The 16,108-nt window shown below is 37.1% G+C and overlaps 1 protein-coding gene and 1 pseudogene across 3 annotated transcripts in view; both read left to right on the forward strand.

Annotated features, from left to right (window-relative positions):
* AGBL4 (ATP/GTP binding protein like 4) overlaps window positions 1-16,108 on the forward strand; it is a 1,476,328-nt gene that overhangs the window by 161,276 nt on the left and 1,298,944 nt on the right. The gene's annotated exons all lie outside the window — the stretch shown is intronic.
* On the forward strand, window positions 12,805-12,906 carry LOC116860593 (annotated as a pseudogene).

Genomic DNA, 16,108 nt, shown 5'->3' on the forward strand with positions numbered 1-16,108 from the left:
CCTTTATTTCCTTGTTGATCTTTTGCTTGGATGATCTGTCCAATTCAGTGAGGGGAGTGTTAAAGTCCCCTACTATTATTGTATGATTGTCGATGTGTTTCTTTGATTTTGTTATTAATTGGTTTATATAGTTGGCTTCTCCCACGTTAGGGGCATAGATATTTAAAATTGTTAGATCTTCTTGTTGGACAGATCCTTTGAGTATGATATAGTGTCCTTCCTCATCTCTTATTATAGTCTTTAGTTTAAAATCTAATTGATCTGATGTAAGGATTGCCACCCTTGCTTTCTTCTGATGTCCATTAGCATGGTAAATTCTTTTCCACCCCCTCACTTTAAATCTGTTGGTGTCTTTGGGTCTAAAATGATTTTCTTGTAGGCAACATATAGATGGGTTTTATTTTTTTATCCATTCTGATACCCTGTGTCTTTTGATTGTGGCATTTAGCCCATTAACATTCAGTGTAACGATTGAGAGATATGAATTTAGTGCCATTGTATTGCCTGTAAGGTGACTGGTATTGTATATTGTCTCTGTTCCTTTCTGGTCTACTACTTTTAGGCTCTCTCTTTGCTTAGAGAACCCCTTTCAATATTTCCTGTAGAGCTGGTTTGGTGTTTGCATATTCTTTCAGTTTTTGTTTGTCCTGGAAGCTTTTAATCTTTCCTTCTATTTTCAATGATAGCCTAGCTGGATAGAGTATTCTTGGCTGCATGTTTTTCTCGTTTAGTGCTCTGAATATATCATGCCAGCTCTTTCTGGCCTGCCCGGTCTGTGGATAAGTCTGCTGCCAATCTAATATTTTTACCATTGTATGTTACAGACTTCTTTTCCCGGGCTGCTTTCAGGATTTTCTCTTTGTCACTAAGACTTGTAAATTTTACTATTAGGTGACGGGGCGTGGACCTATTCTTATTGATTTTGAGGCGGGTTCTCTGAACCTCCTGGATTTTGAGGCTTGTTCCCTTTGCCATATTGGGGAAATTCTCTCCAATAATTCTCTCCAATATACCTTCTGCTCCCCTCTCTCTTTCTGCTTCTTCTGGAATCCCAATTATTCTAATGTTGTTTCGTCTTATGGTGTCACTTATCTCTCGAATTCTCCCCTCATGGTCCAGTAGCTGTTTGTCCCTCTTTTGCTCAGCTTCTTTATTCTCTGTCATTTGGTCTTCTATATCGCTAATTCTTTCTTCTGCCTCATTTATCCTAGCAGTGAGAGCCTCCATTTTTCATTGCACCTCATTAATAGCTTTTTTTATTTCAACTTGGTTATATTTTAGTTCTTTTATTTCTCCAGAAAGGGCTTTTATCTATCTGGAGAGGGTTTCTCTAATATCTTCCAGGCCTTTTTTGAGCCTGCCTAAAATCTTGAGAATCATCATTCTGAACTCTAGATCTGACATATTACCAATGTCTGTATTGATAAGGTCCCTAGCCTTCGGTACTGCCTCTTGTTCTTTTTTTTTTTTTTTGTGGTGAATTTTTCCACCTTGTCATGTTGTCCAGATAAGAGTATATGAAGGAGCAAGTAAAATACTAAAAGTGTGGCAAAGACCCCAGGAAAATATGCTTTAACCAAATCAGAAGAGATCCCAACTCGTGAGGGCGAGAAAGGGGTTAAAAAGAGGTTCAGAAAAAAAAAAGAAGAAACAATTAAAAAAAGAAAACGAATAAAGAAAAAAATATAAAAAAGAAACAAAAATATATATATTAGATAAACTAGTTAAAAAACATTAAAAAAGAGGAGCGCCTGGGTGGCTCAGTGGTTAAAGCCTCTGCCTTCGGCTCAGGTCATGATCTCAGGGTCCTGGGATCAAGACTCACATCGGGCTCTCTGCTCAGCAGGGAGCCTGCCTCCTCCTCCTGTCTCTCTGCCTGCCTCTCTGCCTACTTGTGATCTATCAAATAAATAAAAATCTTAAAAAAAAAGTTAAAAAAGAAAAAGGTAAAAGTTAAAAATTTAGCAGAAGAAGAAAAAAAAATTGAAAAAAAAAATTAAATTAACTGCAAGTCTAAAGAATCATGGGGAGAAAGCCATGAGTTCCGTGCTTTGCTTTCTCTTACTCTGGAATTCCGTTGTTCTCCTTGGTATTGAACCTGCACTCCTGGTAGGTGAACTTGGTCCTGGCTGGATTTCTTGTTGATCTTCTGGGGAAGGGGCTTGTTGTAGTGATTCTCAAGTGTCTTTGCCCCAGGCGGAATTGCACAGCCCTTATCATTGGGCGGGCTGAGTAATCAGCTCAGGTTTGCTTTCAGGAGCTTTTTTTCTCTGAATGCTTTCCGTAGAGTTCCAGAGGTCGGGAATGAAAATGGCAGCCTCCCATTCTCTGTCCCGGAGGAGCCGAGAGCTCGGGGCCCCACTCCTCAGTGCGCTCTCAGAGACTAGCACCCAATTACTCGCATCTCCCTTGCCTCCAGCTACCCTCCGAGCTCACCCAGCCTGCGACCGGTTCAAGGTAACCCCGAGCTGAGAGCTCACTCCTCGGCTCTGTCTCTGTAGCCGGCTTCCCCTTTCTGATACCTGTAAGCCCTGCGACACTCAGACACCCCTGATCTTTCTGTGACCCTGCAGGACCTGAGGCCACACTGACCCCGCGTGGGCTTCACCCCGGTTTAGCCTGTTGAGCGATGTCCCTCAACAGAACAGATTTTTAAAAGTCCTGATTTAGTGCTCCATTGCTCCACCGCTTGCTGGGTGCCAGCCCCTCCCCCCGCGGTTTGTCTTCCTATCGCTTTGTATTCACTTCTCTGCCAGTCCTACCTTCCAGAAAGTGGTTGATTTTCTGTTTCTAGAATTGCTGTTCTTCTTCTCTTCAATCTCCCGTTGGATTTGTAGGTGTTTGCAATCTTTAGATAAGCTATTTAGCTGATCTCCTGCTACCTGACGTAGTCTCAGTCTGCTACTTCTCCGCCATCTTGACTCCTGAACCCTTGTTTGGTTTTTTAAATGTACCCATGTGGGTGCCTAGGTAGCTGAGTTGGTTAATCGTCTGCCTTTCAGCTCAGTTCATGATCCTGGGGTCCTGGGTTTGAGTCCCACATAGGGCTTCCTGCTCAAAAGAGAGTCTGCTTCTCCCTCTCCCTCTGCTCTCCACACTCCACCCTTGCCCCAGTGCTTGCTCATGCATGCGCTTTCTTTCTCAAATAAATAAATAAAGTCTTGAAAAAAAAATGTACCCATGTGATTTCACTTTACTCTCTGAGTTTGCATTTTATTTTGGGAAATTATTGCTTATTTTAAAATTCTTTTTCTTTTAGAGAAGACTGAGCTTTTTGAATAAGTAAAAATTCCTCTTTCTGCTTTTATTGCCTGCTATTGAAAATAAGAGGCAGGAAGCATTGTAGTCAGAGAGATAGTTCTGTAGAATAGGAGGCATTAAACCTTAGCTTTGCCATTCACTAATGCTGTACTTTGAGCAGGGCCTCAGTACATCTTTAAAACAGGCATGACAATATTTTTCTTACAGCATTGTTGTATGAGTTGGTATTGCCAAAAGCCTCACAGATAAGTGACCAGTACTGAAATATGAAGGAAGATCAGAAAGGGAAATGATTCATTTTTATGTATATAGATGGTGTGGGATGGTATGTGGTGAGGGTGGGAGATTATTGGGGAAGACATTTTAGAGGAGGTAACATAGGATATGCACTTTCATACACTATCTGGAATGTTCTTTCAGAAAGCATGGTTTTTTCCCCATTTCACTTTTTTACTCAGATGTCTTTGTGACCCTGTGTGAAATTCAACTCTTATTCCCTGTCATTTCCTAATGCCCTCTCTGCTTTTTTTTTTTTTTTTGCTTCTTAGCACTTACCACTATTTAATATTAATATAATATTAATTTTACTTATTTATTTACTTTTTATTGTCTGTCTCCTCCATTAGAATATAAACTCTATGAAGGTAGGATTTTTCTTTCATTCCTTGCTTCCTAGAGCAATGCCTGGCACATGATAGGTGCTAATAAATATTTATTGAAAGAATTAGTGTGAGAATGAGTAGAAATTACTGGATGAAATTAGTTATACATGGATTTATTATATTTTCATGACTATTGACCTCAAATTATGAAATGCAAAGTTGAGGAATTTAGCATGACTGTAATGATTTATAGAAAACAATCACTTATCCAGAATCTTTTTTTGGGACTATTGCTGAGAACTTGGGTTCAGATGGTGGGAAACTTTTGAATAGCCAATATAATTGTAAAATACAAGCTTTAAAGTTCATGCACCTTACTTCTCGGAGGAGATACTTAGCATTTATTTCTTATTATTTAGACAGTTTTAACTATTTTTGATAATAATGGGTTTTTAGCTCAGGAAATTTGTAGGTAGGGTGGAACCTCAGGAGATAGGAATGCTCTTCTGTGAGAAATCAATGTTGACAAACTAACAGAAGGGACGCGGCAGAAAATATAAAAGTAAATAATAAAATTTAAGCATATAACCTTTAATAGATCTATTCTTTATCATTGTGGTAATATTAAATGATGTACAAGAACTTAGAACAAGTTCCAGGGGCGCCTGGGTGGCTCAGTGGGTTAAGCCTCTGCCTTCGGCTGAGTTCATGACGGCAAGGTCCTGGGGTCGAGCCCTGCATTGGGCTCTCTGCTCGATGGGGAGGGTGCTTCCTCCTCTCTCTCTGCCTGCCTCTCTGCCTACTTGTGATCTCTGTCTGTCAAATAAATAAATAAAATCTTTTTAAAAAAATAGAACAAATTCCAGTAAAAATAGAAACCTCTCTATATACCTATTACATTTTTATCCTTTCAGCCTAGTTTGTATTCTCACTGTTCCAGCAAGATAGTTCTCTGAAAGGTTGCCAGAGACATTAGTCATGTAATTTGGTGGTCTTGTTTTAACTCTTGATTCCTCTGTAGCATATGACATTTCTAATGATCACATGTATTTTTTGACACTCTTTTTCCCTGGCAGCATTGACTCTGTTGTCCTTATTCACCTCCCTTCCTGACTGACCAGTCTTATTTTCATCCACATGTGACCCTTAAGGCATTCTCCATGGTTTAGATCTCCTTTTTTAAAGTAATTTTTATAAATCTTGAGTATTATATCTAATAATTCATCATCAGTCCATCCCCTGAGAATTATTATTATGCTCATTAAATATTCTGAATCCATTAATTTCTTTGTATATGCCTTCCTCATTCAAACCATCAACATCTGTCAGAACTACCATTCCTCTTATTTCTTTCCTACATGCTCCCCACTCCCATTATCCATTCTTAGCATCTAGAGTGATTCTTTTAAAACTCAAATCCAAGCATATTCCTGTCCTATTTAAATTACTGCATTGTCTTTCCATCAGAATTAGAATAAAATCTAGACTCCTCATGCTAGCTGCCAAGCAGTACATGATCTGGACCTTGACTACTTTTCTGACCATCTTATGCTGTTTTCATTTTACATTCTTCCTTATAATGTTTAGCCACAGTGATTTTCTGCCTGTTCATGGAGCAGGCCAGGTTTGTTACTGCTTTAGGCTGTTTGGTCCAGACATTTCTTCCTCCTGAAATACTGATCCTGCAACCCCTCCACCAACATATTTGGTCTGACATTAAGATCTCAGCTACATATTGCTTCCTTGGAGAGGCCTTCTCTGAATAGCCAGTCTACAGTAGCTACCCTGTCACTTTGTCATATCATCCTGCTTTTTTTTTTCTTTTTTTTTAAGCCTCTTAATTTTATTTTTTTTCAGTGTTCCAAAATTCATTGTTTATGCACCATATCCAGTGCTCCATGTAATACGTGCCTTCCTTAATACTCACCCCCAGGCTCACCTATCCTCCTCATCCCCCCTTCCTTCCAAGACCCTCGGTTTGTTTCTCAGAGTCCGCAGTCTCTCATGCTTTGTCTCCCCCTCAGATTTCCCCCAATTCACTTTACCTTTCCTTCTCCTAATGTCCTCCATGTTATTCCTTATGGTCCCCCAAGTAAGTGAAATGATATGATAATTGACTTTCTCTGCTTGACTTATTTCACTCAGCATAATCTCCTCCAGTCCCATCTATGTTGACACACATGTTGGGTATTCATACTTTCATCCTTCTTTTATTGTCTGCTTGTTCATTTACTTGTTTATTTATCTGCCTCCCCTACAATAAGAATAATTACTTTGTCTATTTGCTTTATCACCAGAGCCTGATGAATAGTACGCATTCAATAACTATTTGTCAAAAATATGGATGAATTATGTGGCAGATCCTGTGGGTACAGAGATAATAGTAGTAATTAGTCCTGCAGTGATTATTAGCCTTTTCTAGGTCATAGGCATTTTTGAGAATCTAATGAAAACTATGTATTCTCTTCCAATAAAATGCACTTATATACATTTAGTAAAAATTTGCCTAAAAATTAGAGTGCTTAATTTCTTGAGTACTTACTTTTTGTTAGCCATTTTACAAGTTTCCCTGCAGTCTTAGAAGCTGTGGAATATACTTTTATTAAGTCATAATCTTTATATGATTATGAGCACATAAGTATTATACAATGTACAAAGGTACAATGCTTCTCAAAACTATGTGTGCTCAAGATTTTTTTTTTAAATTTCCAATATCATGGCTTTATATATTGTCCTGCTTTGTATGACTCATATGAAGCTCATGCCACATGCAATTCATTTAATGAATTTGCTAACATCCAAGCTGGTTTATACTCTGTAAACTAGGTAGGACACCAGTTACGAATTTGGATGTCAAATGGCTATAAAAATATCATACTGTACTTGTTTCATGTGTAATCTATATTAAGCAGTTTGCAGACCAGCAAACTAAATATTGAAGAGCATTGCCTTGGAAAATATCCTCAGTCTTGAACTCTTTTCAAAGCACCAATCCCATTTTTTAATCTATATGATTATGTCTCTAGCAAGTTGTCTCATTGATTTTTTAAAGTGGTTATTCCCCAAACCAAACTTACCATGTTCTAAGTTCAAAACAGAAGAGCTCCTTTGACTTTTTTTAGCCATCCCAATCAATCACTCATTAAACCCTATTATTTTACTTCAGATTTTCTTTTTTTTCCCCACTATCACTTTGCTAAGGAGCTTTTTTAGATATTTATTTTTCTAATCCCCACACCTCTACAAAATTTTAATTCTACAGGTACAGTATATATCTGCTTATGTACTGTGGGCTTTCAAAGGGCCACAAATCATTTAATACCTAAAATTTCCTTGGTTCCCTAAGTACCACTCTTGTTGTGAATGCATGCCCTACCTGTATGTTCCTCCTTCTCCTGTATACATTTTTATTTTTATCCTGTTACCCAGTATTAAATTGTTAGTTTTCACTTTATATGATATTCTCCTTGGGAGTATTTTTTCACACTTTTATTGAAAACAGATCCTCCTCAAAGGCCTGCATTTGAAGTTACCTTTCTCATGCAGTTTTTTATAATGCTCCAGCCTTGTATGATGCTTCCTTCTTCTAATTTCCAGTTACAACTTTTTGATATTTCTTTTATGGAAAAAGCTTGCAGCCTTCCCGTTGAGATCAGGAACACGACAAGGATGCCCACTCTCACCACTCTTGTTCAACATAGTATTAGAAGTCCTAGCAACAGCAATCAGACAACAAAGAGAAATAAAAGGTATCCAAATTGGCAATGAAGAAGTCAAACGCTCTCTCTTCGCAGATGGCATGATTCTTTATATGGAAAACCCAAAAGACTCCACCCCCAAACTACTAGAACTCATACAGCAATTCAGTAACGTGGCAGGATACAAAGTCAATGTACAGAAATCAGTGGCTTTCTTATACACTAACAATGAAAATACAGAAAGGGAAATTAGAGAATCGATTCCATTTACTATAGCACCAAGAATCATAAGATACCTGGGAATAAACCTAACCAAAGAGGTAAAGGATCTGTACTCGAGGAACTACAGAACACTCATGAAAGAAATTGAAGAAGACACAAAAAGATGGAAGACCATTCCATGCTCTTGGATCGGAAGAATAAACATTGTTAAAATGTCTATACTGCCTAGAGCAATCTATACTTTTAATGCCATTCCAATCAAAGTTCCACTGGTATTCTTCAAAGAGCTGGAGCAAATAATCCTAAAATTTGTATGGAATCAGAAGAGACCCCGAATCGCTAAGGAAATGCTGAAAAACAAAAATAAAACTGGGGGCATCACGTTACCTGATTTCAAGCTTTATTACAAAGCTGGGATCACCAAGACAGCATGGTACTGGCATAAAAACAGACACGTAGACCAGTGGAACAGAGTAGAGAGCCCAGGTATGGACCCTCAACTCTGTGGTCAGTTAATCTTCGACAAAACAGGAAAAAATATACAGTGGAAAAAAGACAGTCTCTTCAATAAATGGTGCTGGGAAAACTGGGTAGCTATATGTAGAAGAATGAAACTCGACCATTCTCTTACACCGTACACAAAGATAAACTCAAAATGGATAAAAGACCTCAACGTGAGACAGGAATCCATCAGAATCCTAGAGGAGAACATAGGCAGTAATCTGTTCGATATCAGCCACAGCAACTTCTTTCAAGATATGTCTCCAAAGGCAAAGGAAACAAAAGCGAAAATGAACTTTTGGGACTTCATCAAAATCAAAAGCTTCTGCACAGCAAAGGAAAGAGTCAAGAAAACAAAGAGGCAACCCATGGAACATAGATTTTTATTGTTGTCTGCAAACATCAGCTCTTTGAGGGCAGGAACAGTGATTTTTTTCCTTGCTTACAATGGCTAGCTTTTAATAGGCACTTAAAACATCCATGAGTGAATGAATAAATGGCAGTTCCTTAAAAATAAAAGGGTAGGTATAAAATGTTGGGTAAGTTTCTAGTCAACTAAAAATCTTCATTTTCATTTGGATGAATGAGACATTTTTCTATAGCCTTCTGTTCTCCTACCTCTGTCCTTGTCTCTACAGGGGTAGAGTTACTATAGATGAGGTAATTGGAAACCTAGTATGGTTCTTTACTTTATCATTAACTCACATTTATATAGGATATTCTAAAGGAGCCAAGGATAGATGTATTAACCTGAATCAGTGCCTTGTCTTGGTCTTCATTTGTCACTCTATTCATAATTTACACATCAGTCACAGAACATTTGTATTTTAAGTGTCCCTTAAATATAGCAGAACATTCTTGTTTAAAACAAATGTGTTGGAAGAAATATCTCATAGGACAGATTTTATCGCAACATTTAGAGGCAAATGCTCATATCCATACTGGTTAATTTCTTCTCAATATGTTTTGGGTGTTTTTAAAAAATTTTCTTGTATGTTAAACTTAAATTACAAAAGGTTGTTATATCTTTTATCTATTTTCACAATTATTTCTGAAGAATGTGCCAACAAAGGAAGGAAATAGCTTTTTTATCTCTAAATTTGTAGGAAAAGATGTTGAAATAGTTTAAAAATGTACATAAATGTAGGCTTCATTTTTAATACTTAATGCTTAAGGATATTTTATGAGAAATCATATAGCTAGTGGAGTCTTAGGTTTAGAAACAGACAGATCTGGTTGTGAGTTCTGGTTTTAGTATTTACTACCTGGGTTTGAGTTACTTAGTGTTGTACTAAGGGTTCTCCAGAGAAACAGAAAGTATGTATGTATGTATGTGTACGTATGTATATAGATCTATCTTTATGTAATAAAGAGATTTATTTTAAGGAATTTGGCTTACGAAATTATGGAGGCTGGCAAGTCCAAAATCTGCAGGGTAGAGTGGGAGGCTGGAGACCCAGGGGAGAACCTGTACTGCAATTTAAGTTTGAATGTTGTCAGGTGGAAAAATCTAGAGAACTGATGCTGCAATTCAAGTTAGAAGACTGTCTTGGTAGAAATTCTTCTTGCTTGGGATAGGTCAGTGTTTTGTTGTATTCAGGCTTTCACCTGATTGGATGAAGCCCACTCACATTATGAAGGGCAATCTGCTACACACAAAATCCACTTCCACTGATTTAAGTGTTAATTTCATCATAAAACACTCTCATGGAAGTATCCAGAATAACGTTTGATCACATGTCTAAGCACCATGGCCCAGCAACATTGATACATAAAATTAACGACCATACTTAGCCTTTCTAAATTGTTTTTTCATTTTAAAATATGTAGAATCTTGTAGAGTGGTTGTGAAGATCATTTAAGGTAATGTATCGAATGCCTTACACGTGGTAGACACTCCATAAATGTCAACAATATTAACTCTCTTCTCTTCCTCCTTTTCCTTCTCCTTATATCTCTCTTCCTCCTTCTTTCCCTACCTTCATTAAAGAGAAGTAAAACCCATGATTTTATAGCATGTGATGCAGAATATTCATGTAAGCTTAAAAAATAAGGGCCTAAGAGGACCTACTAATTATAGTGATTATAAATCATTTTGAAAAACAACATTTTGAAGAAGAAAAGAAAATGACTGTTCTTTATCAATGAAGAACATAGAGTCATTTATAATCATTCACTCATTTACTCAGTGTTTTGAAGACAATGTATTGAGTGCCCACTATATTCTATCTGGGAAGCTATAAGAGGTTGGGTGGTATATCAGAGTGGTCACTTAGTAGAAGAGCAAGTAAGAGAGGCGCAAAATCTCTGGAGTAGCATGGAATTAAAATCAATAGGAGGGGACCAAAAAAAAAAAAAAGCATTAGCTTATTAAGAATAGATAAGAATACAATAACAAAAAAAATAGATAAGAATCTTCAAGGGATGTTCATTGTCTATGAAATGAAGCCTAAGCCTTTTAACATAGAATTTAAAGCTTTCCATGACTTGATGAAGTGCAGGGAAGATGGCAGAGAAGGAGGATCCTGAGCTCTTCTGCTCAATGTATACACTGAGGCAACAATTACATGTGCTGCAGCTAATGCTGAAAATGACCTGAGACTGACAGAGCAGATCTTCCACAGGTAAGTGTATAGAGAAGGCCATACTGAAAAGGATAGGAGGGACAGAGATGTTGGGAATCAAGTCCCTGGTGCAACTAACTGCAAACAGGAGGGACATCACAAGCATGTAGGAACAAGGGGATCACTGGGCATACCTGGCCCTGAGGACCTGCACTGGAAAGATGAGTTCCTTTAAGGTCTAACTTTGAAAATCAGTGGGGCTTAATTCCAGGAGATTAAAAGTCAGTTGGGCTTAACTCTAGAAGGGCTAGAGGAAGGGCTATGGGAAACCAAAACTCTATGCTTAAAGAGCCAGAATGCTAAATGACTTGAACTGAGACACAGCACAGAAGCAGCAGTTTGAAAAGTGCTTGGGGTATATGTGAAGGATATTTATTGACTAATTTTAGGACATATGATGGAGGGGTAAGGGTTTGTAGGAGATTTTTGGGGGAACAAAAGTGCTGGTGAGCGTTATTTTTCTTGCACTATGTCAGCTTGGATAACCTTACACTTGTGGGAGCCAGTTCTAACATACTCCATATACCTTGATAGCACCATGTGCTTCATACTGGTGTTCTCCTTTATATCTGCCTTACCCAGCTGTCCAGTCTTGCCTTTGTAGGTTCCCTCCAAGGTGACTCCTGGCCTGTCACACTTGGTAGGCAACTTGGCTGGAATTGGTGCCCTCCAAAGTGACTCCTCTTTTGGAGAGTGGGGAAAACAACCCTACAAAAGAGCATGCCCATAGTTCTGGCAGCTGGGCCTCTTAGCTGGCTATGCAGGGAGCAAGCCCTTCTCTTCTTTGTGCCTACAGTTGTCACAGTAGCTAATTGCAGAAAAGTCAGTCTGATTGCTGGCTCCACTCACCAGAGAACCCACAGTAATTGTGGCTTAGCTAAAACAGGAGAGAACACGTAGTGCATAGAGGATGCCCCTGTGGAGCCTGGTTCTGGTGACCAGGGGTCATTGTGCTATAGGATACCACAGGACATCTTTTATATAGGTTATTTCTTTCAAAACCAGGAGATGTATCTGACCTACCTAATGCATAGAAATAACCATGGAGAATTAGACAAAATGAGGAGACAAAAGAATATGTCCCAGATGAAAGAATAAGGCAGAAGCACAGAAAAAAGAGCTAATCAAAGTAGAGATAAACAAAATGCCTGATAAAAAAAAGTTCAAAGTAGGGGCGCCTGGGTGGCTCAGTGGGTTGGGCCTCTGCCTTCGGCTCTGGTCATGGTCTCAGGGTCATGGGATTAGGCCCCACATCCCTGCGTCATTGGGCTCTCTGCTTGGCAGGGGGCCTGCTTCCCCCACTCTCTCTGCCTGCCTCTCTGCCTACTTGTGATCTCTCTCCCTCTGTCAAATAAAATCTTTTAAAAAGAAAGTTCAAAGTAATGTTCAAAAAACTACTTACCAGTCTTAAGAGAAGAGTGGATAAACTCAGAACTTCAACTAAAGGATAAAAAAAAATACACTCAAAGCACAAGAATACAATTACTAAAATGAAAAATACACTAGAGAATATCAACAGCATATTGAAGGATGCAGAAGAACAGATTAGTGATCAGGAAGATAGGGTAATGGAAAACATCCAAACTCAACATCAAAAAGAAAAAATAATACAAAATAAGAATAAGTTAAAGACGTCTGCAACATTATCAAGCATAATAAAATTCACATTATAGGGATCCCAGAAGGAGAAGAGAGAGAGGAGGATACAGAAAACTTATTTGAAGGAATAATAGTAATACAGTAATAGTTGGGTACTTTTGAAACAAATTTTTATTTATTAATTTTATTTGAGTGTAGTTGACAAACAGTATTACATTTATTTCGAGTGTAGGACATGACTCCACACATTTATACATTATCGTATGCTCATCATAAGTGTAGCTACTATCTGTCACAATCACTTCTCTGCTTTTTGGCTAAGATCAAGTGTAGTATCTGTTCTTATCAGTTTAATAGTAGGGGACTGTAACACCCCATTTACTTCAATGGATAGATTATCCAGACAGAAAATGTGTAAGGAACAGTGGCTTTGAATGATACATTAGACTAGATAGACTTAACAGATATATACAGAACATTCCATCTAAAAAAACAGCAGAATATATATTCTTTTTGAGGACCCATGAAACATTCTCCAGGATAGATCACATTAGGGCACAAAACGAGTCTCAATAAATTTAAGAAGATTGAAATTATATCAAGCATCTTTTCTGACGACAGTTGTGCAAAACTAGAAAATAGTTACAAGATACAAAGTAGAATAAAACACAAACACATGGAAGATAAATAACATGCTACTAAAGAACCAATGGATCAACTAAGAAATCAAAGGAAATTAAAAAAAGAATACATAGAGACAAATGAATATGGAAACACAGCAGTCTCAAATCTTTGGGGTGCAGCAGAAACAGTTTGTAGTGATATAGACCTATCTTAGATAAATCTCAAACAATATAACCTTATGCCAAAAGGAACTAGAAAAAGAACAAAGCTCCAATTCAGTAGAAAGAAGTAAGTAATGAAGATTAGAGTGGAAATAAATAGACACTAAAACAATAAAATAAAAGATCAATGAAACCAAGAGCTGATTCTTTGAAAGGATAAACTAAAATCATAAATCTTTAGCCAGAATCATAAAAAAAAAGAGGACTCAAAATAGAATGAAGGAAGAGATATAACAACTGATCCATAGAAACTGAAATTTAAGGAATTATGAGAATGTTATAAAAAATTATATGCCAAAAAGTTGGACAGATAAATTCCTAGAAATATACAGTCTTTAAAACTGAATCTGGAAGAAATAGAAAATTTAAACAGAATTATCACTCATAATGAAATTGAATTGGTAATCAAAAAATTCCCAATGAACAAATTTTCAGGACTATTTGGCTTAACAGGTGAATTCTATGAAAGATTTAAGAATCAATACCTATTCTGCTGAAACTATTCCATAAAATAGAACAGGAAGGGAAACTTCTAAATTCATTCCATAAGGCAAGCATTACCCTGATATTAAAACCAGACAGATTACAGAAGTAAAAAACTATTGGTCAGTATCTCTGATGAACATAGATGCAAAAATCCTGAGAAAAATGTTAGAAAACCAAAATAAATAGTATATTAAAAAGATCATTCACCACAATTAAGTCCGATTTATTCGAGGACTGCAAAGATGGTTCAGTAGGCTTAAATCAATCAATGTGATACACCACATTAACAAAGAGGAAGGATAAAAAGTGTGTTCATCTTAGTTGATGCAGAAAAACCATTTGACAAAGTGCAATATCCATTTATGATAAAAACTCTTGCCAAAGTGGGCTTAGAGGGAATATAATGCAACAAAGTCCATATATGAAAAATTCATAGCTAACATAATACTCAGCAATGAAAACCTGAAAGCTTTTCTTTTAAGATAGGGAACACAACAAGGATGTTCACTTTTACCACTTTGATTCAACATACTACAGGACATCCTACCCACAGCAGTCAGTCAAGAAACAGAAATCAAAAGGCATACAAATTAGTAAGGAAGAAGAAAAACTTTCATTATTTGCAGGGGACATGATTATATATATATATATATATATATATATATATATATATATATATATAAAGCCTATTGGCTGTACCAAAAAACGATTGGAACTACTAAGTACATTTAGTATAGTTATAGGACACAAAATTAATAGAGAGAAATCTATTGCATTTCTAAACTGTAATAACAAAGTAACAGAAAGAGAAACAATCCCATTTGTAATTTACCAAAAAGGATTAAATACGTAAAAATAAAGTTAATCAAGAAGACAAAATACCTATACTGTGAAAAGTGTAGGACACTGATAAATTGAAGATGATACAAAGAAATGTAAAGATATACCACATTCCTTATTGTAAGTATTAATATTGTTAAAGGGTCCAAGCTACCTAAAGCAGTCTACAGGATCAGTGTAACTCCTAGCAGTATACCAATAACATCTATCACAGAAGTAGACCAAATAATCCTAAAATTTGTAGGGAACCACAAAAAACTCCAAATAGCCAAAACAGTCTTGAGAAAGAAAAGCAAAGCTGGAGGTATCACAAGCCTAGATTTCAAGATATGCTATAAAGCTATAGCAATCAAAACTGTATGGTACTGGCACAAAAATAGTTACGAGACCAATGGAACAAAATAGCCCAGAAATATCCACACTTACATGGTCCATTAATCTATGATGAAAGAGGCAAAAATATTTGATGGGAAAAAGACAGTCTTCTTTAATAAACCATTCTGGGAAAACTGGACAACTACATGCAAAATAATGAAACTGGACCACTTTCTTATACCATATGTAATAATAAACTCAAAACAGATGAAGGACCTGAATGTGAGGCCTGAAACCATAAACATTCTAGATGAGAACATTGGCAGTAATTTCTTTGACATTCGTTGTAGCAATATTTTTCTAGATATGTCTCCTCAGGCAAGTTAGAGAAAAGCAAAAATAAGCTACTGGTACTGAAATCAAAATAACAAGCTTTTGCACAGGGACACAATCAAAAAACCAAAAAGACCACCTACTGAATGAGGGAAGATATTTGCGAGTGATAAGTTTGATAGGGAGTTAATATCCAAAATATATAAAGAATTTAACACCCAAAACCCCAATCTGATTAAAATATGGGCAGAGGTCCTGAATAGACAGTTTTCCAGAGAAATCATACAGATGGCCAAAAGAAGTACTTCTTTTTTTTTTCCCATTTTTTAAAATTTAATTTCTTTTCAGTGTAACAGAATTCATTATTTATGCATCACACCCAGTGCTCCATGCAATACATGCCCTCCATAATACCCACTACCAGGCTCCCCCAACCTCCCACCCCCCGCCCCTTTAAAACCCTCAGATTGTTTTTCAGAGTCCATAGTCTCTCATTGTTCATCTCCCCCTCCAATTTCCCTCAACTCCCTTCTCCTCTCCATCTCCCCATGTCTTCCATGTTATTTCTTATGCTCCACAAATAAGATAAACCGTATAATTGACTCTCTCTGCTTGACTTATTTCACTCAGCATAATCTCTTCCAGTCCCATCCATGTTGCTACAAAAGTTGGGTATTCATCATTTCCGATGAAGGCACAATACTCTACAGTGTATATGGACCACATCTTCCTTATCCATTCATCCATTGAAGAGCATCTTGGTTCCTTCCACAGTTTGGCGG

This window comes from Lontra canadensis, unplaced genomic scaffold (genome assembly GCF_010015895.1).
Source record: "Lontra canadensis isolate GAN:19392208 unplaced genomic scaffold, GSC_riverotter_1.0 scaffold179, whole genome shotgun sequence".
In the NCBI taxonomy this organism is placed as follows: Eukaryota; Metazoa; Chordata; class Mammalia; order Carnivora; family Mustelidae; genus Lontra; species Lontra canadensis.